The sequence below is a fragment of the Watersipora subatra genome, chromosome 11, assembly GCF_963576615.1.
Source record: "Watersipora subatra chromosome 11, tzWatSuba1.1, whole genome shotgun sequence".
NCBI lineage: Eukaryota > Metazoa > Bryozoa > Gymnolaemata > Cheilostomatida > Watersiporidae > Watersipora > Watersipora subatra.
The window spans coordinates 1,765,635-1,790,392 of record NC_088718.1 but is presented as its reverse complement, the minus strand read 5'-3'; the positions used below and the strand labels follow the sequence as shown (position 1 = coordinate 1,790,392).

The 24,758-nt window shown below is 38.5% G+C and overlaps 1 protein-coding gene and 1 long non-coding RNA gene across 2 annotated transcripts in view; one reads left to right on the top strand and one right to left on the bottom strand.

The window, feature by feature from the left end:
* LOC137408812 (E3 ubiquitin-protein ligase XIAP-like) overlaps positions 1 to 24,758 on the top strand; it is a 173,930-nt gene that overhangs the window by 106,884 nt on the left and 42,288 nt on the right. The window lies entirely within an intron of this gene.
* On the bottom strand, positions 1,776 to 17,578 carry LOC137408814 (uncharacterized). Its single transcript, XR_010980139.1, has 5 exons — positions 17,010 to 17,578; positions 16,760 to 16,877; positions 16,398 to 16,460; positions 14,201 to 14,389; positions 1,776 to 2,326 (listed from the first exon to the last, which is right to left on the bottom strand). It is a non-coding gene; the product is annotated as an uncharacterized lncRNA (long non-coding RNA).

Here is a 24,758-nt window from a genome sequence, read left to right as displayed (position 1 = left end):
TACCTTTGTAGTTTCGTACCATTCTAAAATGTAAGCAGTACTTGCTTTAGTTTTGTGTAACATTTTTGAGAGTTTGTGTATGTGCGGGGCAAAGTGAGCCATTGGCTCACTTTGCCCCAATCGACTTTTCTTGAGAAAAATAAGCATGCAAGAAATTGTAGATGCGCAAGAGTTTTCATGTTTTACATGCTTACTATAATCATATGGGATAATATTTCTCTACTTTTTTATTTATGTAAAACAAAGCATTAACGCAAAATGAAGACCACAAACTCAAAGCTGGAAATTTACAAAAAACATCAAAAATCAGTTTTTTGTTAATAAATTTCTTACCTTCAGCTTTCCACTGCTCTTTCTTTATTCAAAAGGACCTCCAGTGATCACATGACCTCTTGTAAAAATGATAACTCCAAATACAAATTACAATTTAAAAAATATATGGTGGATCACTTTGCCCCTTGGCACACTGTACCCCGCCTTCCCCTACTGATGTGTGTGGATTTGGATTAGTTATGCATAACGTAATTTCTCCTAAACCACTCATAATGCACTCATAACATTCCTACATAAACGTATTTACAATATTTTGCGTAACATCGTGAGTAACATCGGCAGAGCTAATGTGTCGCGGTGAACCATCAGCCACTTTATGTCCGCAACGTCTAGACAGCAATAAATTTTACTGATTAAGCCATAGGCGAGAGGAAATTAGCACCACAAAAACTTGTGAGAGAAGTCAAGAAAGCGCAATTGTGTCGCGTTATATGACATTATCAAAACAAAGAACTAGCTTGGTTGATATTTGGTACTCTGACTTCAAAGCTTCAGCTCACGATTGAGCAGTTGTTTATAGAAAAATGCAATGGTTCTGCAGATTATGTAAATTTTGGGAACTGATCCTCTTTTTTCTCAACGTCAAGAACAAAAATTAACTCAGTTTTTGTGTGTGTACCATTGAATGGAGTGAACTTATACTTTAACTTTGAGTGGTAAGCTATAAAAACGCCTTTGGCTTGGCTGATCTAATAAGGATTTATTTACAGTGATGAATAGCACTGCTGCTATACAGCTGGTGCAGAATTTTTACGTGCCACAACCCACTTACACTTCCGCATTTTATCCCGTGACTTTTGAAAAAGACCGGTTGTAATAGTAACAATATCAAACCAATAATTCTTGATCAAATCATGTCAGCTGTGACCTATATAGACAATTCTTGGCACAAATTCAGGCATCAAACCACCAAAAGGCTCAGTTTTATCATCAAGCTGTATCAATAAATATAAGTATGACAATTGGCCAGGCTGTGTTTTTATATCTTTTTACAAATCTCAAAAGCGTCATAATCGTTACTATTGCTACAGCATAAATTATTAGAGTTTGACTAACAATGTCTAGTGTTAACCATTAAACAGACTCATGTTTATGCCTCATCCAGGAACCAAGTCCACTTTATGATGTGGCAGATCGGGGAAAAATTGTGAGATGAAGTTTGAAAACACTTATATCCAGAATGTTCACTGTATTCTTTCAATAGGTTTTAATATATGAAAACCTTATTTGGAACGTACAAGCAAAATACTCAGTAAGATGCTATTCAGACTGTACGAGGATGAAGTCTCACACCTAACACACCTAAAATATTAAAACAAAACAATGCAAAGGGGTGAGCTTCTATACTGGTGGTAATGATGATAATATTGTTTGTGATATGCTTTCTGGTTAAGCTTTGGTTTGGATGAAAATTAGATGGTGAGTAGTTTAGTAGCTGTTAGCATTTTAATGTTCTATTCTATCAAAGGTCCGTTCACAGGGAACTACAATGATAACAAAAGAAAGTATTACTAACAGAAAGTATACAGAATGTTAACTAACAACTGAGACTTAAGATGTGCTCACATGCATCTACATGTATCTTATCAACATCCCTTTTAGTTTTAATTGATGAAAAACAGGGATTTAAAAAAACAGATTGTAAGAACGGTATAACAATAAACAGAAATTTAATATTGCGAAAACCATCCGTTTCTACAGCCACAGTCAAAACTTATGCACATGTATCTAAGAGTACTGTTTAGCTGACGGTTTGAATATATGTCTAATACTAATACATCTCACAGTCTCTGAACCTAAGAGGTAACTTGATAGATGGGGAGCTTTACTTGGACACAGTCACAGGCTGACTGACTGGCTAGAGTTCTTATGTTGATCATCATAATCATAAGCTGTGTCATATATGGGAGATGTTGGAGTATTTTCTGATGTAGTAATGGTATCTTCTTGAGCCACTGGCAACTGATCATCATTTAGTGTGTCATCAGATTTACTACAATAATAACAAAAGAAAGTGTTACTAACAAATGAGACTTGAGATGTACTCACATGCATCTTATCAACAATAATGAAAAGTAATTAAAAAAACTGATCAATAAAATTGATTGAATGATGAAAGATTTAAGGAGATGGTTTTTTAGATTTATAATATTTTACACCTATGTTCCATTCAAACATGCGGATCGGACAGCTGTGAATAAAAATGCATGGCCTGCTGACATTCTCACAGAGATTTGGACATGTAAACAAAAAACCATTATCATTCATAAGACATCATTTATAAATTCTGGTGTGTACAGTTAATTAAAAGCACAAGTCACAGCCATGGACTATTCTATACCCATAAACATACCAGTATCATTTCTTGGAGCGAGTTTTGCTTAAAAAATGGCTAGCTACTTGAAAAAAGTACTAGCTACTTGGTATATATAAAATTATTAAAACTATTTTTAAATTGAATTTTCACCTGGTGTAAACGATTTAAATACAACATTTTAATAGTGATATGCATGTAGTTTTTGTTAACAAAAGTGACACAAACAACTCTAAAATACCAAAGTTATATATTCTAAGAATTTTGAGCTTGATTGATCATAATTATTATAAACATATTGCTTTGTACATGTATATTTTTACCATCTATTGAATAGTTCTTACTTTTTGATGTAATGAAACCGATAGCCATCGCTCTACAAAGAAATATCGCAACTAAAAGAACACACGATAACACTTTCATTCTTATCGTTTCATTAATGTTAAGTGTTGTTTGTGTATTAACTGTAGTATGTGAATTATATTTAAATTGTACTCATGAAATGATATTAATTACTGTATACATGCACATGTATATTCTTATATTGAGCTAACAAAACGTCATTGTTAACCGAACACGGACTATAGTCGACACGGCCTTTCGTTCGTTTCTCCGTGGCCGGGTAAGTTTTACCCGCGATTGGTAGTATATACGTAAGAGAGGCCCGAATTTTATGAAGGACAGTTGGTGTTTAGACACGATACGATAAAATACAGACATTTTACCCGCAAGTCTTATTTATTAAATTGGATTATCCGAAGAGTAATTAGATACGACCCGGTATCTGTTTTAAGGACACAGAACCGAACTAAAATATAACAGGGCCGTTGTCCGGACTACATGATTAGACTCAGTGGCCAACATAGTCAATAGCAACAGGTAGTAACGGACCGGGTATAACTTTAAAGGCAGTTGCCCGCAATCCATTACAATATATGAAGTTGTTGCTACTGCAAGAAGCCATGTTTTAACAACCGTGCGCAGGCGCTTTAGTTCTATTTCCTGTCTCGAGTTTGGCAATAGTTAAGTCGAGACGAGACCGATACGAGACAGGTCGATACTCGAGACGTCTCGTGTCTCGTTCCACCTCTAGTTTTCAAGTTGATATGAATATTGAAGCCGATATTTTATCGACTTCAATAAATTCTGGATACACGATGAGAAGTTCCTGTCATGGTGAACCAACGAGAGAGAACCAACAATAGTGCATATAGGCAGTTGCATCGTATGTATCAAGTCATATCGCAGTCATACTTTTATTGTGTGTCGTCGTACGTGTCTTGGACTATACCACTTGTCAAAGCTACTAGAATAGTGCTCGCTAAAAAAATTGGTTAGCCAATTAAACGCGTTTCGTTAACGAATTCGGTGTGCATGCACAGCTCAGACGAATCTATGATATTCGGCAGAATAACACTATATATCAAAAGAAGACAACTCCAATGTTCGATATATTTTATCGAAATATCGGCTGATTTTATTTTGCAAAAAATGGAGTTGTCTATTTTCTTCATTGTAACGAGGTGACAACTCCCATTTTCAACAGATATTAACCAATAATTATTCTCTCATATCGTTCATGTTAAAGCCTAAAGGTCCTGTTGAATATGTGTGTAGTTAATGCTGTAGAACATATATTATGAATAACGAACAATAGTACATGTGAATAAGGAATACAATACAAGAGCATTAGAAAAACGTGTAACGCATCCTCGAGGATAAAAACAGAACTGCGTGCGCATGCACTAACCGGAAACGGCAAAGCCAATGATTCAATAACGTAACATCTCTCCTTCCCCTAGGGAAGAAACATATCATCACTAATTGTAATCCCCTTTTTAGGACAGTTCATAATCTGACAAATATGATGGGACAGTTTTCGCACGCGCTGATTGTCTGGTTTGCGTAGGTGTTGATTGTGGTGATTGTAGTATTTCTTGTGCCATGGGGGTGCATGGAATCGAGTCAACGGTGCCCGAAGAGGGCTGCTCGTGTGGACACGTCTCCGCTTCAATATTGACACCTGTCTCCTGACCCATCGGCAAGTGATTGGGTTTTGTCACCTCGCGTTCACTGTTCATTTTATTGGATGTGTCAGCCAAGTACGGAGAGGTTTCTCTTTTGCGTAGCTGATCAACGTGACGCCTTACAATACCTGAGGTGGAAGCATCTAAAATCTCATACATGGAATTTCCCAGAAGATGCATGACTGACCCTTGCAGCCACTGAACGGCTGGTCTCTGAAACGTCTTGTACCACACTAAATCACCCTCCTGAAAGTGACGCTTCTGCGAGAAGTTTGTGAGTGGTGCAGCCTGAATTGATGGCTTCAGAAGATCTAGTCTTGTTCGCAGGCATCTGCCCATCAGTAATTCTGCTGGCGTCTTGCCTGTTACCATGCTAATCGATGTACGATATTTGAGGAGAAACTTATCAACTTTCATGTTTACTGCTTCTGTCGAAGCCTTGTAAGCTTGTTTGAATGTCTGTACGAATCGTTCGGCTTGACCATTACTTTGTGGGTGGTATGGTGCCGTTGTTAAATGTCGTATACCATTGCTCTTCATGAAGTGCATGAACTCCCCTGATGTGAACTGAGGTCCATTGTCAGTGACCACTGTATAGGGCAACCCATGTGTAGCAAAGACTCTTCGTAGTGTTGCTATGGTGATTGCTGAAGTAGACGTCCGAATGGGAAAAACTTCCGGCCATTTGGAATAGGCATCTACTATAATTAGGAACATTGTATTATCTAGAGGACCGGCATAATCCAAATGTATTCGCTGCCATGGACTATCAGCAGGGGCCCAATGGTGGGGATCTGATGGAGGATTGTGTTTAACCGCATTGCACTGCGGACAAGACCTTGCAATGGCTTCAATGTCCTCATCAATTTGTGGCCACCATACATAATTGCGTGCTGTTGTTTTCATTTTGACCATCCCCAAGTGACTTTGGTGGAGTTCGGTGAGTATTGTGGCTCGCAAACTAGAGGGTATAACAAGGCGTATGCCTCTCATCAAGCAACCCTTTAGCGTCGAGAGCTCTTGTCGACATCTAAAGTATGGATCTATGTTTGCGGCACTGTATGGAGGCCAACCATGTATGGTTGAGTTGTAGACATTGCTCAATGTTTTGTCCTCCTGAGTTTTTATGGATACTGTCTCAAATGTCACGGGTAGTTGGGCATATTGTTCAATGTGAAATAGTCTTGTTTGTTCACAATGAAGTCTTCTGCATGGCTGCGGAAGCCGTGACATAGCATCAGCATTCGCATGAGTGAGTGATGACTTGTATTCTATGTCGTATGTATACGCTGTTAGAATAGCGGCCCATCTTTGCATTCTCATCGCAGCAATAGGAGGAACACCGGTTTTTGGGCCTAGAATTGTAACCAATGGCTTATGGTCAGTGAGCAAGGTAAATGAGCGGCCATACAAGTAGAGGTGGAATTTTGTTACCCCAAAGATAATTGATAGTGCCTCTCGTTCGATTTGGGCATAGTTTCGCTCACTTGGGCTTAATGTTCGAGAAGCAAATGCTATGGGCTTTTCTTCACCATTTGAAAGTTTGTGCGATAAGACTGCCCCTACCCCGTATGCTGAGGCATCACAGGCCAGTATCAGAGGAGAGTTAACATCGTATGGTGTCAACACACAGTCTGTAGACAACAGCTGCTTTAACTGAACAAAGGCTTCTTGACATTGTGAAGACCAGTTCCAGTGAGCATTTTTGCGTAACTGTTGATGCAATGGGTGCATGACTGTTGCTAAGTTTGGTAAAAACTTTTGATAGTAGTTCACTAAGCCTATGAAAGATCGAAGCTCACCAATATTTGTAGGTGTTGGAGCCTCTTTGATAGCCTTAACCTTGCTTTCCATAGGGTGCAGGCCGTGTTGATCTATGCGATGTCCTAAATAAATAATTGATGATTGTAGGAGGCAGCACTTTTCTTTATTGACCTTTAGCCCATAATTCTGTAGACGGTCTAAAACGCTATGCAAAGTAGATAGATGTGATTCATAGTTCTGACCAGTAATAAATATGTCGTCTTGATAACATAAGACATTTGGTAGGCTACCCAGTATGTCATCCATTGCTCTCTGGTGGATGGCAGGCGCTGAGGCCACCCCGTATGGGAGTCAGTTGTACTGGAACAGTCCTTTATGTGTAGTGATAGTAACTAAAGGCTTTGAAGCTGCATCTAGTTTGATCTGAGCAAAGGCCTTTGACAAATCTAATTTGGAGAATAACTTTCCGCCACTCATTTTTTCTTGAAGGTCATCTATAGATGGCATAGGATATGAGTCAACAACTAGCTGAGGATTTAGGGTAACTTTAAAGTCTCCACACAGCCTAATGGAACCATTGGGTTTTATGACGGGAACTACAGGTGTTGCCTATTCACTATGTTCTACTGGAGAGATAACGTTTTCATTTAGGAGAGATTCAAGTTCTTGTTCTACTTTTGCCCGCAATGCGAATGGTACAACTCGGTGCTTTTGCCGAATAGGAATAGCACTTGGGCGCGTACGGAGCGTTGCTTCAACCTTTTTCATTTCTCCTAAAGTTTGCTTGAATAAGGACGGGTACTTTGCAACTAGAGTGTCCATCAGTTGTGCCGTTGCCTCGACCCGATTAGCCTTGATCTCTGACCAGTTTAATTTAAAGTGGTTTAACCATTCCCTTCCAAACAATGGGACCTGCTCACCCTCGGACTTATCTAGCACAAACATCCTTGCTTTACTTTCTTGCTTGCTGAAATGCACAGTTGGGTAGATGACTCCTTTCGGCTTAATTGACTGCGTTGCGCCGTATGGTTTCAAAGTAGTAGATGTAGGTTGGAGTTCCGATGAGCCTTTAATCTTTTTGTAGATATGATATGGCATTGTGGACACTCCTGCACCTGTATCAAGTTCCATTTTCACTGGGATACCATTGATGAGTGTATCTAGCATGATTGGTGGGTGGCTGTGCTCCTTAGACAGTGTGTTTATATGAGCTATATCTTCATGCTCCTCTGTAATTGCATCTGGCATTACACTGTGTGTGTTTTGTGCTCGTCTATGAGGCTTCTGGAGTTGAGGTCTTTTACTTGGAGTTTTCTGTTCACAAACAGATTGAAGATGGCCTTTCCGACCACATTTAAAACATTCAGCTTGAAGGTGTGGGCATTGCTTTCTTGGATGAAGGGTGCTCCCGCAGGAACGACAAGGCCAAGGTTTGCCACTGGTAGTAGGCGAATGCATGTTAGAGATGTGACAGACTTTAGATTCTGTTGGCTGTCGTTGTGTCATGACTTCGGCATCTTTCCCAGCCTGCTCCATACCTCGAGCAATCTCTATGGCACGTGAAAGATTTAAGTCTGCTACAGTTAACAGTTTGCGGCGAGCATTTTCGCAGTAAATTCCACAGACCAGTCTATCACGTAGTACCCGTTCACGGTACGCACCTTCAAAATTGCAATGCTCAGCAAGTAACTTGAGTTGTGCAACATACTCATGGATGCTTTCACCAGGTAGCTGGTTTCGTTGATGAAAGCGATATGTTTCCGCAATTTCGAGTGGAGGTGGTGAGATATGATTACTTAGCAGCGTGGTTAATTCTTTGAATGACTTAGCTGTTGGTCTATCTGGTGCTGTGAGACCACGTAATAGTTTATATAACTTGGGACCTATGAGGCTCAGAAAAGTTGCCTTTTTCTTGCTATCATCAATGCTATTAGCTTCCGTGTAGAAATCAAAATGCTCTAAATAACATGTGAATGACTCAATTGACTCATCAAATGGTTCCATGCGTCCAATGGAATTTTGAGCTGCCATTGCAAAATTAATGCTTGTTGAGCTTTATGAGAGAATTTCTGTTAAGAAAAAGATGCACAACAACGTGTGTCTTGCGCAAGAAAAAGGCAACAGTTCTAGTACAAAAATACAGGTAACTAATACAGTAAAACGATAGGGGACACTGAGATAATTACGAATCCCATCCTTGTTGCCATTGTTGAATATGTGTGTAGTTAATGCTGTAGAACATATATTATGAATAACGAACAATAGTACATGTGAATAAGGAATACAATACAAGAGCATTAGAAAAACGTGTAACGCATCCTCGAGGATAAAAACAGAACTGCGTGCGCATGCACTAACCGGAAACGGCAAAGCCAATGATTCAATAACGTAACAGGTCCGGCCACACGTAACGAATTATTCGTTCAATCTGACCGAATCCACGAATCTCACAGAATTCACAGATTTATTCTGCCGAATATCATAGATTCGTCTGAGCTGTGCATGCACACCGAATTCGTTAAAGGTTGACTTGCAACAAAATTCACATTACAGTTATTTGGTATCAAAAGATTCGCCATGTCTTACTCTATTGTGTTGTAGGTGCCAAATATGTGGGAATGTGATTAAAAGCTCGTAAAAGCTAAAAACGAACAGAAAATCGCAGCCACACGAGATCGCCCTAGTTTGGATTCGTTTTCCAAAACGGCTAAAATATGACGTATGTGTGCTAAAACGGCTAAAATGTGTGCGAGATAGTTTATGTTTACACTTTCATGCATCCTTATTCGTCGAACTATTTTCACAAATATACTTCACGCTTGCGATAAAAACCATGTCTATTGTTCTTACGCGTCTATTTTATCGGCATCGTAATGCTGCAACTTTGAGCACTGATATCTCAAAACGTAGCATAAAAATATGTTTAATTTTTTAAGCTTAGCTTGAACGATTTCATATCATCCTCTGATAAAAATGATGAGCCTTTTGGTCCGCTATGATGGTTGAAAAATGCTGTAGAAGATTTTCGCGCCATATAGCGGGAATTGTGAGTCACATGATCAGATAATGTTAGTTTCAGTTCAAGTTTGATCTATCGCAAATAGCAAACACGCTTTCTCATATTAAACTTGTTTATTTCAATTCGTCATCATGACTAACGCGCCACATAGTGTTTGTGCAGCTTCCAAGCTGAGAAGCACCTTTTTTTGGCCAAGAGCTGAGAAAAGACCAGACCTTCACCGGGCGTGGAGCAACTGGGCGAAGCTGGATGTGACAAACTTTATTTATTCGCCTGCTTACTCTTACCTTTGTTTTCGCAAGTTCAAAGACGACATGTTTTCTAACCTGTTTGAATACTCCACATATCACCAAAGCACGTGAGTAATTTATTTTATGAACTACTTGTATTAGTAGTTATAACTCGGGTTATTTTCTAGTATTCTCCTAATAATACTGTATTAATCTATATTTAATATAACAATATTAATGTCATTTAATTGTAATATTATATCATTAGTATTTTATCTTTTTAATTACGTGTATTATTCTTATTATAATAACAAAACTAATTCATACTGCATATCTATCTGTAAAACGTAATATATTAATATATAATTAATAAAATAATGTTGTTTCACGATTAATTTCGCCAAATTTCTTAACCCCCACTCACTTATAGATATGTTATATAAAATAGTTATTGTCATTTTCTGGTATCATCGTTAATAGCATATTAATATTATTAGTTGATTATTATTAGTATTAGATGAAGAGTTTGTGCCAACCACTGAAGACTGGGAAGAGTTTGAGCGCTATGTTGGCCAGCGTCAAACGCTCTCCAATTACATGTAAGATAGAGCTGAACTAAACCAAACTTGACAAAATATAAAAAGTATCCATAGAGTTATTACTCACATTTTATGTTTACAATATCATGGATTCTGATAGGGTTTTGTAAAATCTGTGTCATGATTGCATGGCTATATATTTATTCTTTTTCTGATCAAGCAAATATGATATAATAACAGGAAATGATGTTGTACAAATCTTATTGCAAGTCAACTATTGTGTGGCGATTTCAGACCCGAATCCTCCTTCAAAGAGGAGAAAATAATAGTAAGTGTGAGAGCACTCCAGCGACTATTTCACTGTCACACCTGCGCCCTCCCCTGCTCATTCACGATGGTGCGAGAAGGCGGATGGGTAGATAGGTTACATGTGCCTCCTGTCACCGATCGTACACTTGGGAAACAACTGCCAGGGTGAACAGAGCTCACGTCATCAACCCCCTGCTGGCAGCTGCATCACTCTTTTCTGGCGGATGCCTTACGCAGAACCTCCGTTTTCTGTCGCTCCTGAACATCGCAATACCAAGCCACAGCGTTTGCCTCTACCAACAAAGAGAATACTTACATGGTGTGAGTGTTAATATTTACTCATAAACTTGGAAAATGTGAGTAAAAGCTTGGCACACTAATTGAATAACAACATTTAGAAACAATTTTTTTCTTGAAATGAAAATATGTCATCCTTCAAGCAAAATATATTATAATTCAAAATTCTGATTCTTCATCATAATATAGCACAAAAAGGGAGAAGCGGATTCTACATTCTTAGGCTAATGATAATGATACAAATTAATCTTGTATAATGAAGTTTTACAATATTTTACAGTGTATTGCTGAGCAGTACACCCTGCATAACGAGGGATTGATGGCAGCAATCGATTGGGAGCTTGATTTGGCAGGTGACGGTAGATGCGATAGTCCGGGGCATTGCGCACTATACAGAGCCTACACTATGATGGATCAGAGCTGCGATTTAATAGTCAGCAGCCATCTTGTCAAGGTAAAACTTTGACAGTTTTTACTTCACAGCCTGACAAAAACCCAAATTTTTTAATAGTTATCAATACATAAACATGAAGTTGCTCATCTAGCTAAATAGTTCATTCAAATAATGTGAAAGTAATTGTTGGTCGTAACTTTCTTTACTTTGCAGTCAACAGAGACCACCAGCTCTAACACAATGGAGCTGGAAGGCTTCAAGCGATGCCAGTCCGATCTAATTTCCCACGGCCTGAGAGTGAGGTCCATTGCAACGGATGTTGTTACGAAGGTTGTGTGCATACTGCAAGCTTGTGTTTTGGCTTATGTGGCAAATTTGTCGCCGTGAGCGACGGCCTCTACCTGCATGCTTGGTGTCTAAGATTCGGGCTCTTTTCCCACCAACGGATGATGAAGAAGAGTTAGCAGACTTGCAAACAAGATTTGCGGCATAAACCAAAACACAAGATTGCGGTATGCACACAACCTTTTCCGAGCATTTGGCGATGGCTCTCCAAATGGGAATAGATTATCTACCAAAACAACTATTGAAAAACAATAATTGCTGATCATCAAAATAATCTCGATCTTTATATAATAAAATCATAAAACTAATACACTCTCTACTGTAGTAAGTGTACAAGCCAAATATACCAGTTCTCCTTGTGTTCCACGAGTTCAGAATATGTGTGTTCAACTGATGCATTAAATGTGTAACACAAGAATTGTAGATAATGCTTGACACATTAGCATAGCCTTGGTGTTGTTGGCATTAAATGAATATCCAACTCACTATGATATCGCAGGTAATTATTCCACCTCAACTCAAGGGGTGCAGACGCCACAAATTCGTTTACACCAGGATGCATACGCAGGCATTCATGCTCCCCTCGGTCAAGGAGACAATGCGCAAACTCAGCATAATGGCAGCACAAACATTCAGGAAGAGATAGCATGTCTTGACAACGCTCGCAGGCACACCACTCTGTAGCCGGTGGTATTAGCTCTTAAAGAAATGAACAGATATGTCTATGCAACCATAGCTAATACATCAGGTCGATGTTATCCAACAGTATATCAGTGCAGCACTAGATTTAAATATTAAAATTGTTAATGTTGTCATTCGAGAAAAATCTGTAATTATTTTTTCGCAATATTGAAGCGATAATTATCATCATTAAAATCATATATAATAATATTCGTTCTATCACTCTCAAGCTAAAACTATTACTACTAGCTAGCTTGGCACATAAGAGCTGGCTAGTGGCGGTGCTTACTTGCTGGGAGGTTTGATTCTGTTGAGGATCTTCTTCAGATAGAGCGTCAGGCTCAAAACGCCAGGGTCTTAACTCTTCAGAATTTGATATTATATATTTGAATTTTTTATGATCGCAACTCAGACATGAATAGTCGAACGGAATGGCCAAGCCGAAACTGTAAAGTAGCGAGCATCTATATTTGATACGGGGTCTTAGGTAAAACCCGAAGTGATTATCATAAACTATTGCTACGATTAGTTTGATATTGAGCTTTTTATTGGCCTTTCAATTCACGCGAGAACATCACGTGACAAGACAATAACCATACAGCGCGGATACGTCATCGAAATCAAGAGATTCCAATCTACGGCGGCTTTTTGTTTTTGAGCTTTTAAGAGCTTTTAATCACATTTCCACATATTTGGCACCTACCACACAACAGAGTAAAACATGGCGAATCTTTTGATACCAAATAACTGTAATGTGAATTTTGTTGAAAGTCAACCTTTAATGAAACGCGTTTAATTGGCTAACCAATTTTTTAGCGAGCACTATTCTAGTAGCTTTGACAAGTGGTATAGTCCAAGACACGTACGACGACACACAATAAAAGTATGACCGCGATATGACTTGATACATACGATGCAACTGCCTATATGCGCTAGAGATAGCGCATATAGACTGTTTTTGCGACGGAGCTTTTGCTGCATAAAAAGAAATTATTATTATTGAAAAGAAATAATTCATAGCTTCTAAAACATCTAAAAGAAAATTCTGGATACACGATGAGAAGTTCCTGTCATGGTGAACCAACGAGAGAGAACCAACAATAATGCATATAGGCAGTTGCATCGTATGTATCAAGTCATATCGCAGTCATACTTTTATTGTGTGTCGTCGTACGTGTCTTGGACTATACCACTTGTCAAAGCTACTAGAATAGTGCTCGCTAAAAAAATTGGTTAGCCAATTAAACGCGTTTCGTTAACGAATTCGGTGTGCATGCACAGCTCAGACGAATCTATGATATTCGGCAGAATAACACTATATATCGAAAGAAGACAAATCCAATGTTCGATATATTTTGAGACCAAATAATCGAATGTACATGCAACGATATCGTGCAGAACTACTTCCATAGCATAAATCTGATGATTGCTCGATTAATCACAAAACTTTATCCAAAATATCTGATGAAGAGTGTCTCACACCAGCCAAACTATTAGTTCTAAAACTGGGGGAGGGGGTGGGCCTAATAGTTAGGCATGTATCAAACAAATATCAACATTGAATACCATGTGAGGCATGCTTGTACATTAATGTATAGCTGACTGACTTGTTACCTGAACTATGGTAATAATACACCCTGCCAATTATCAAAGCTTCATCTTAGATGAATAGAAATGATGAAAGCCTGATGACATACAATTTGGACTTGCATTGGAGCAGCAACAAAATGGGACCAGTCCAGAATCACTAAATTCTTTATCCTGGGAATGGACTGGAATTTTTACTTTTTCCGTTCCGAATCCAGAACAAGGACCGGGAATTATTTAAAGCACATGACTACTTTTCTGGGACTGGGCACAACCTAGCCTGGGCATAGCCCACATAGGAAAGGGACGGCCTCCCTCCAAGGGGGGCCATGCTCAGGCTAGGCACAATCCTAAAATTCACCTCTTTTGCTTAAAACTGCAGCCTTCTCTTAAAGACAATGGTGTGGTCTGGAGAGTGATTTCCTGACTCGTTGTATGGGCCTTCCACCATTCAATGAAGGTCTTAAAGGCCGGACCATACATAGTCGCCTCATAGTAGTTTTCAAATTTAGCAGACATGTCCTTGTGGAATGCATCAATAGCTGCTTGCCTTAACAAAACTCAATATGTACATGATGTGCATATTCTAAACAGCAATATCTTCCAGTGTTATGTAATCTTGTCTTTTAACTATTGAATCATCATTGTTCCCACAGAGTATGTACTTTGGCATGAATCATAAAATGTACAATCATTTGAGAAGCAGAAATCATTACTAGATAAAATGACCAGGGGAGTAAACACCCCACTGGAGTAATGAAGCAAGAAGCAGAAGGAGGTAAGTTTGTTGAACAGAGAACATAGGACAAGGGGCTTCTGACGGGATTTTATCGAATCAATCACCACAGTGGCAAATAATAACCATCAGGTATGTTATGTCATGATGGTTGCTGACACCAGGGCTGTATTGTTCATTTTTAGGATGCCTCTGCCAATATATTGAGTAGGCCCCTTAGGCAACTTGTGAGGGCTGTAGACCCGAGCGGCCAGCGGGGCGGATACGGGAGGGGTGCAACGCCCTATCGAATATCGAAAAAATTTTACAGAACACACAAAAAACCTTATCTGAGAGCAGTTTTAATTGTATTATTGCAACTTATACAAGCAAGGATAATACTAGAAAAATTTCTCAGAAATCATCAAGAATGCTGTGTATCACATTCCGTATGAATTATTGAATACATGTCATGTGGTATGTAAACTTGTGCCAGGGGTAAGAAAGTTAAATATTATGATTATTGATTAAGATTTTATAATAAACTCTAGGCAGCAAATCTATAAATAAACGACCAAAGATTATTTAAAATTGAATATTAAAAGGTTTGCGATTCTGCTGAGAAAAAATAATGGTAGAGCAATGAAGCTAATTTGAGCTATCTAGATCTATAACAAGAGCACCAGTCACAGAGTGACTCAAAGTTCAACGTGATGTCAGAGTTCTTTACTGAAGATTATTTAAATTTGAAGATGGTTGATTTTAAATTTAACAAAGTTAGAGATTCTTCTCACGCCTTGGGTGATCAGGTTTGGTGCTAATGGTACTACCCCCTTACCCATGGATAAACAGATTCAACGAGTGAGCCTAAAATAAAAACTATACAAAAAGTATATCCATGCAAATATAGATAATAATATAGCTCATTAAACAAACAAATTATAGACATATAATACGTGACTAGAGCTTGTCAAGCAGAAATTACAAAAAGAAAAACACAAAATTACGAAAAGTTTAAATTGGCTGTTACGTGTATGCAGCCTCAGAAAATCTTGAGTTGAATTCCATGCAATGAAGTAGATGTTTTCACGTAAAAAAGTGTAGAAGAACTAACAAGCATACTCAATATATTAGCAGTAAGAAGAAAGCTCGAGGCAAATTTCTTTTTTCTTGAAAGTTTCATGATAGTTCTAAACACGTCTGATTCACGCAGTGTCGATATAACAAATATAATACTAAAGAAAACATTTCAAACATCATTTGCAAATTGTAATCAGTCAAGTGACTATTGTCAAAATATTTCGTAAAACTGCAATAAGGCTAGTGAAGCCAACCAAGAATTATTCTACACGATCCCGTAAGCAATTGGCTTCCCATAACTATCAAAATATTGATCTTAAGTAGAAGTAAGTGTTTTGAAAGTCCAGAATTTATGGCAGTCGTCAAAATCAAAACTCTTCGCCAGTTCAACAGCGTCTAGCACATTAAAACTTGATCATTATCATTAAATATATGAATAAGAACGGACAAAACCGAAACGTCTGAGCAGTAAACAATGTTGTCGAAATGGATTCACTAGGTTTGCAACCACTAGTAATATTCTGAAAACGGGCTCTGCACGATACGTTCGCACCTTTCGTCCGAACATTGTCGACACTAAACAACAAGAAAATTACCGTTTGGCCGTTATGGTTGCTGAAATTTTGCCTCTGCACAGCAGAGGCTGCCTCATAGAACAATACGGCCCTGGCTGACACGCTATAACAGGCATGTGTGACAAAATAGCTTATGGATGAAAAACATGTATAAATATGTTGATCATGCGCCTTGTCTCGTGGCCTACCAAATCTAGCGCTGTAGTTCAGAAACCTTTGGTACCACTTCCACTTCTGAATAACTGTTCTCACTAGAATGATAAAAAGAAAACAATTGTTCACAAAAAAATACATATCCACCTACCTAATGAATTTTAGTGTTTGAGTAATCATACCCACATATGACCAAACTTTATATTGTATAACACAAGTAGGTTTTAGTTGAAAAATATTATTTATACACCACTTTCGTACTGCAAGTGGTTTGAATGAAATCTTGGTCTCAAAAAAATTCCAATCTTTATTAATAGTAAGCTTTATGGCTGGCATTGTTAGTCATACATGAACACTCCATTTTACAAAGCGTTGATGGTAAATACTAGGTCAGTACCTTTTAACAATCTCTTCATATTCAAGATGTTCTTCTACTTCTTCTGTATCAATCGTTTCATTATCTATGAAAGTATTGAGGTGGAGCGGCTCCAACCAGCCATTCTGTGTTTTCTGACCTGTAAAATAGTTAAGTAGGCCTATGTTTTATGAGAGTTCACTGTGAATAGTCAAACTTTGCATGTAACAAGGCTAAGCAAACTTGTTGACTTTTTATCATTTTTAAACAATAATTAGTCCTATGGTATTACCTGTTGAAAGCCAAAACAAATCCTCCCTTTGGTGCTGGAGTGGCTTGTAGTGGTGTTCATTTGTTCCATGTTCAAATGCACTTTCCGTCACAGCCCACAGGTGCTTACAGAGGTTTCCTGTGTTGTCTTAAGTGCAGCTACGCAAACCTAGGTCAGCTTGAACGAGTCTCTTAGTCTTCCCTATGACAACTTCATACTGGTCGCCCACCTTCTGCAAAGACCAGGTAAGTTATATATATACATAAAAACCGTAAAGCCATTATTGCAGCAGAACTTACTATACTTGAGGAACGCTCAATGAAAATATCTGGATTTAAAAATTGCACTCCAGTTATCTTGGGAGACTTCAATCGTGATCTACTGCTCAGTGCCTCAGACCAAAGCAAGAGAAAAAAGATGTTGGAATTTTTAGAACGACTAAATTTAAGACAAGATATCACAAACCCCACGAGGATAACCCTCACTGGCAAAACTCTCATTGACTTCATCATCACACGTAAGAACCTGTTCCCATTAAAGGCAGATGTTATCCCAAACAGCACCAGCGATCACGACATAGTTTTTATAGAGATCAAACTATCCCTGCGTTGTAAGCCTCATGAAACAGTAACTTTCTGCTCGACGATAAACTTCAACCAAGAGAATTTCTTGAATGATCTCTATCAAAGCAATAGGACTGCATGCCCCCAAGAATTCCAACACAAGACATCTCCCATGTAACTCAACTTACCCTACTCTAAAATTATGTCCAATAACAGAAATTGAACTAATCCACCTCATCTACCACCTGCTACTCACATGCTTTATTATTGCTGATGAAGTTGCAGGTAGTTTCCTTCTGTGTCTCAGCTCTGTCCTGCCATGGGCAATATCAAGAAGTCTATTACAAATTGATATCTCAAATTTTGTGATCAGATACTCAGTCAAATGGACACAGTTCAATGCTCTAGCTCGATGAAGAACTGTGTCCTTGAGAAGTCTAAATGCTGCCTCCACAAAATTGTTGGTGTTGTTACCTTAAAGATCGAACATAGATGTTAAGTATAAAAGAAATACCTCGGCAGCATAGGCCCGCATAAAATCATACAAGAGGCAATATATAATAAAGCTAGAAGGCCATACAAGTCAGGCTTAAATGAGTATAAACTAGACAAATGAAAGGACAATAACATTTCATGCAATTTCTTATCGTACATAATATCAATTGCAGACTCATGCCAAGCTTTGAACTTTGTGGTATACACTATATGTATAACATGAAATGCAACACCAAATTCAATTGACCCCAGCCCCATGTATTCACCTATAAAACTATGGAGGTGAAGAGCTGAAGCAAGGAACAGTGAATTGCATGCAACAAGCTTATTTTAATAGCCACCTCTTGTGAGACTGCTCTGGCTGAAGCACAAAGCCCAAAGACTTCGCCTGCCATGACTTTGCCCCAAGATAATTGGCATAATTTGGATATTTTGTCATGGTCACTCTCATAGCTATAAATCATTAAGGAAGCTGTAAATGGCTGCGTTTCAAAACATCAAATATACATTTAAGGTATGCTAGATAAATTACAAAGAATTACACCTAGCCTAACTATTAGTCCCCAAGCCCCCCCTTCCCCCTGCGGTTTGAGGACTAATAGGCTAAAATTACACCAAATAAACACTGTAACCTCTACACAACACCAAGGATTGGGGTTGATATTCTGCATTTGTTATTATCATTATCCATAATACAGGGTAATCATTGCTGCTCCATTTAGCACTCATGCTCCAAAATATCAGTAAGTATAAAAAAATTGCTTTCTGAATTAAAATAGACATATCAAATACATAGCATTATAAATTATACTTACATTTCCATGTATTCAGATTCACTATCGCTGTAGAGAAGCCTACAAAACAGTTCCATGCAGTGTTACAATCTCTCAGGTGGATCTTGTTGTGGCTGTTGTTTACAGCCATCTCCACACTGCTTGCTGTATGTGGAATGTGCGCGGCAGCACTCGACTTTCAGGACAGTGTTAATGGCTGCATGTTCTGCCTTTGAGTCATCAACCATGAACAACCTTGGTCCAACTAAGCCTAAAATTGTTGAATAATGGGTGTTGATCATACCAAACAAGAAGAAGGGTAGAGATGGGTTTCTTGTCACCAAAACTCTGATTGCCAAGAGATGTTTTTATGTGATTTGTGAAATGCATTGTTCTGGGTACTACCAAGTTCACTCATTAACCACTAAGCAGAGTGGGAATTTTCTTTCACCTGTCTCTCAGCCTACATTGTTCTTTCGAGTACCAACATTCAATGAATTATAGTTTCAGATATTTGTCATTATTATTTGTTTAATTATTTAAAAAAAAAAATGACAAACCTCTGTTATAGAAGCCAGAACTGTCAGCAAGCTGTTTGATCTGGTCTAATCCCATGGTGATGGCATCTTCACTTTTACTTGTGGTCAAAAACGCACCTGCAATAAAATCATAATATGTTTAGTTTGGGTTTTTTGATGCTCTAGCATTTCAAAGCTTTCATGGCTTTTTGCAACTATTTGTAGAGAAGCAACCCAGAGCTATCTTTCATTCTTATTTATATGAATATGGAGAATAAAGTAAGACCAGATTCTTTGCCAGAATTTTATGCTGAGTTTAATGATATAGTTTCTACACCTATAATTGGTCACATTTAGAAGTTCTAGGATGATTTTATTTTGAAGGAGAACAACCCCTAAATTCTTGGAAAATCGCCATTTTTCCCGTTTGAAATTACTACTATAAGTCAAGTTTTCACATTTTAGAGTTATGAAAGTATGGATGATGAGGAGTGTGTCTTCCATTGTGTGGAAAATTGTGGGGAAACCTTTGTTAGGGTTACAGCACAGCAGTGGAAAACTGCTCAGGAGTACACACAGAAGTGGACTGAGTTGGATGATGAACTTAACATAGTAATTGCAGCTAAGATTCTTGAACATGAGTCACACACAAACCTTGTTTTTCACTATGCATGCTACAAAAAATACTGCCATAAGTTATTCTTGGAAAGAGCTGAGGCCAGACATAAGAAGAGAAAATCAGCAGAGGATACTGTCAGCTCTGAAGAGGTGAGTACTGTGTTGTCCATCCATTTCACCACTGGGCGCCACTGAATAGTGTTGCTCTTCATTGTTTTTATTGCCATTGTGATACACATAAATTATATATTTATCATTAATAAATCTCTATATTCATATTGTTTTACAAGTTTAGTAAGAGCAAAGCAATGTCATTTGTGCCCCATTTGTGTTAACTTATTTGAAAGTCTGCATGATGTTTGGTGACTTCTGTCCATGTCATTGTAACAGTCATGTACTGTTACCATGACGGATTATTTGTGTCATGGGTTTATTCTAGACAACCACAAAAAGAACAAGGTCATCTGGCACTGCTAGAGGAAGTGGTCCTCTTTTACCTCAGCTGTGCATCATATGTCAGAAGAAAGATAAATGGTTGAAGAAATACTGAAGAAAAACTGTAAGAGATACGCTAGCCAAAGCTCAAATCTTAACAGCAGGTGACAAATCGAGTCTTGTTACAAATGAGCTGCATGATTATGATGACCTACTCAGCCCTCTATTACTTCCAAAATAACCAATCGACATAAATTTTTGGCATTCACTTTTTATAGGATTGCCGATTGACTCCGCCGGAAGATGGCCAGATGGACAAAAGGTATTGAATTTAATTGGTCAGGAACTTGACTTGGTAGCTATGAAAATGAGATACCACAGAGTATGTTTCAGAGAATTCACCCGTCAAGACACTAGGACAGCACAGCCAGTCGTACAAAAGTAAGCCATTTTGTTTGCCTGCAATCAATCCAACTTGAACATATACTGCATATCTTATATTATCATAGAATGGAGCTATCTAGCGATGGCACATTACCTTACTAAATAGACTGTGATCATTCTGGGCTTTTTGGGTCATTGATGAAAGTTTTTCATTGCTTTTTATATTGATGCTTTCAGAGAATCAGATCCATACACTGAAACGTACCAGAAATAATTTATGCCATTCATCCAGAAAAAAATTGTGGAGCAAAGCAAAATATATAGATTGGTGGCACTGACCAAAGTCTTCACCAAAATGATAAACAAGTATGAGGATAAAACCGTCAAAACATTTCAGCAAGTAGCGACATTAAAAAACTAATAATGTTCTTTGATGGCAAAACTTATTCACAGTAGGTCTGACTAAATATGATAGCATGTGTTACGATGTTTTACTCTAGATCTGGATGTGTTTTTTTGCTAAAAATTATTAAATCATGACTGTACTTTTTTATTTATAGGGCAGAACAACTAAAGCGCTTAAACCAAAACAGACAAACAAATTCGACCACGGGGTGGAGCTAAAACACTAATCCCATTTACTGCATCAATAGACCACCTGCCCACACATTCAAGAACAAACCCTGCACATTTGAATGCAGTTGAGATCCCTCCCATAAAAAGAATTCTTGACACTGACATTCTTGAGTTCCAGTTTGCCCTTGTACGCAGGCAAAAGAAATACAGCAAGCCTAGCTAGACTGGTTTCAATAAGATGTTTAGGCAAGCTGAACGCTCTCCGAAAACTGAGATTATGTACCTGCCGGTAATACAGGCTACCCCTACTGATATTGAAGTTGTAAATCATGTTCTTCAGAAACGTATTGTTGAAGCTAACAAGTTTGGTATAGAACAGGCATGGGCAAACTACGGCCCGGGGGACACATGCGGCCCGTTAAACTTTTTAATCCGGCCCGCCGAACTTGAAAAAATTAAATAAATAAACTTTGTTAAACCATAACTGTCACGAACAACTTTTATCATATTTACTAGGTAAATCAAACACGCTGATTCCGATTTTGTACTCAAAATAATGATTAGTCTGCTTACTTTCAGAGTAGTGAAGGCTTTTTTACAGCGTTTTAATATCGGTCTCGAAAACAACACGATCGTCATAACAAGCTCTGCCCATAAATACGTGACGTAACCTAAATTTTAGGAACAGAAGTTACGTAGGGATGTTTAGACCGATTTAGAATAATAGGGATGGGTGTTTTAAAATCCATTAATATCTAAATTCAGCCTTAAAATAATATCAGTCTGTTCTGAAAGGTAGATAAGCTATTTAGCATTGCATATTTTAAAAAGCGCGATAACAACGCAAGCTTGTGATAAAACAGCGCTTTTTGAGCTAATTTTTCTCGGCGTTCAGCCCATTTAAACGTCATGTAACAAGCTACGAGCAATTTTAAATAGTTTATATACCTTTCATAAAAAATGAAATTATTTTACAGGCTGGATTTAGATAATAAAGGGTTTTAAGACACCCATCTCTATTATTCTAAATCTTATTCTAAATTTTCGAAACAGATATTGAAACGCTTTAAAAAAGCCTAAATGACTTTGAAGGTTAGAGGCCTAATCTTTATTTTGAGTACAAAATCGGAATCAGCGTGTCTGATTTACCTAGTAAATACGATAAAAGTTGTTCATGACAGTTATGGTTTAATGTTGTATTTTCCCTGCAATTCTAATGTGTTCCCACTAGATGGCGCACTCTAGATACATTGACTTTGTTGAGGTTCCGCATATTACGGTACTCCACGTTTGCTTTTTGACCCCTCAGTCCTTCTGTAAAGATGAGCGGACCTAAGAAAAGGAAAGTGGACAGAGAATGTCAAGTGTTCAATAAGGAGTGGACAACTAAATATTTTTTCGCTGAACACATATCGTCTGCTGTATGCCTGATATGTCAGGAAACTGTGGTAGTTTTTAAAGAATATAATATTAGCCGTCACTTTACTACAAAGCATGCTAACTATGCTAGCAAGCTATCAACAAAAGACCGGGAAGCTACTGCTCAGAAGTTGGCGGCTAATTTACAGGCTCAACAAAACTTTTTTCACCGCCAAGCTGCCATTCAGGAGTCAAGTACCAAGGCCAGTTTTATGCTTTCATTCAAACTGGCAAAGGCCAGCAAGCCTCTGTCTGAAGACGAGTTTTTAAAAGAATGCATGGTGGAGACAGCAAGTGTCTTGTGCCCAGAGAGCAAAGACAAATTTGAAAAAAATCTGTTTATCGCGCAGGACAGTGACTCGCCGTGTATAACTAATAGATGAAGATATCACCAGCAACTTAAATAAAAAGGCGGAGTCATTCACGTTATATTCATTAGCACTGGATGAAAGCAACGATGTCAAAGACACTGCTCAGCTCCTCATTTTTATCCGAGGGATTAATGACACTTTTGAAATAACGGAGGAGTTTTTGACAGTGGAGTCTCTGAAAGGACAAACACGGGGAGAAGACTTGTATGACCGGGTGTCTGCTGTCATCGAAGATATGAAGCTCCCTTAGAGTACACTTATCAACGTCACCACAGATGGATCGCCGAATTTGACGGGGAAAAACGTTGGCCTGCTGAGGAGAATCCAGAATAAAGTCAAAGATGAAAATCCTGACCAGGATGTTATTTTTCTCCACTGCATCATCCACCAGGAATCTCTATGTAAATCGGTATTACAGCTGAATCATGTTGTGAATCCTGAGGTGAAACTCGTCAATTTTATTCGCGCAAGGGGACTTCAGCACCGTCAGTTCATTACGTTTCTGGAGGAAACTGATGCGGATCACCAGGATCTGCTTTATCACTCCCGAGTCCGCTGGTTAAATTTGGGCAGTGTTTCAACGAGTGTGGGAGCTCAAAGAGGAGATTGGTGCATTTTTGGAGTTACAGGGAAAGGCTGACGAATTTCCTGAGCTGAGCAACAAGAGCTGGCTGTGTGACTTTGCGTTTGCTGCGGTCGTATTTTCACACATGAATGAGCTCAACATGAAACTACAGGGGAAGGATCAGTTTGTGCAGGACATGTAAACAAACGTGAAAGCCTTCAAATCCAAGCTGGTTTTATTCTCCAGACAAATTTTAAATAAGTCGTTCACACACACTGAAATAGGCCGGCGCAAAAGTGAAGAAATACAGCGAGTCACTAGATGCGCTGCACGGAGAATTCTGCCGTCAGTTTTCTCGGTCGTCGGTGCCTCTTCAGTTGGTGGCCTATCCCCTGTCACAAGACCCCAAAACAGCTCCAGAGGAGCTGCGGTTCAAACTGATCGACCTTCAGTCCGACCCAGTCTTAAAAGAGAAGTTCAACTCTCTGAAACTGAATGACTTTTACGCTTCACTCAATAAAGCCGCATTTCCAAATCTCTGGAGGACAGCGCAGAAGGTGCTGGCGTTGTTCGGCTCGAGCTACGTGTGTGAACAGACGTTCAGCATCATGAACATCAACAAGGCCAGCCACAGATCCCAATTAACAGACCAACACCTCAGATCCATCCTGAGAATTGCTACAACTAATCTCACTCCAGACTTTGATGTGCTGGCTAAAAAGGGGGACCAACAGCACTGTTCCCACTGAAAGTAAAAGTTTCTTCTTTGTATTATGTAAAAAATGCTTTGGAAAATAATTAGTTCAATAAGCCTTATATGTTACATGTCATTTCTGTTAAGGAGCGCACATAAGTGGTGCACAAATGAACGCACGTTCTCAAAACAAACAATGTGCACCAGATCAAATATAACACGCTCCGCAGTGGCGCGTTATCAATGTTCCGTCCCTGCGCTGATCGTTGTTGACTTTTGGCACTGGAGACACAAACTGAATAGAAGGAGCAGGATAAGTACATCTGAATCTCTTACTGTTTTTGAAATAAATACAGTCA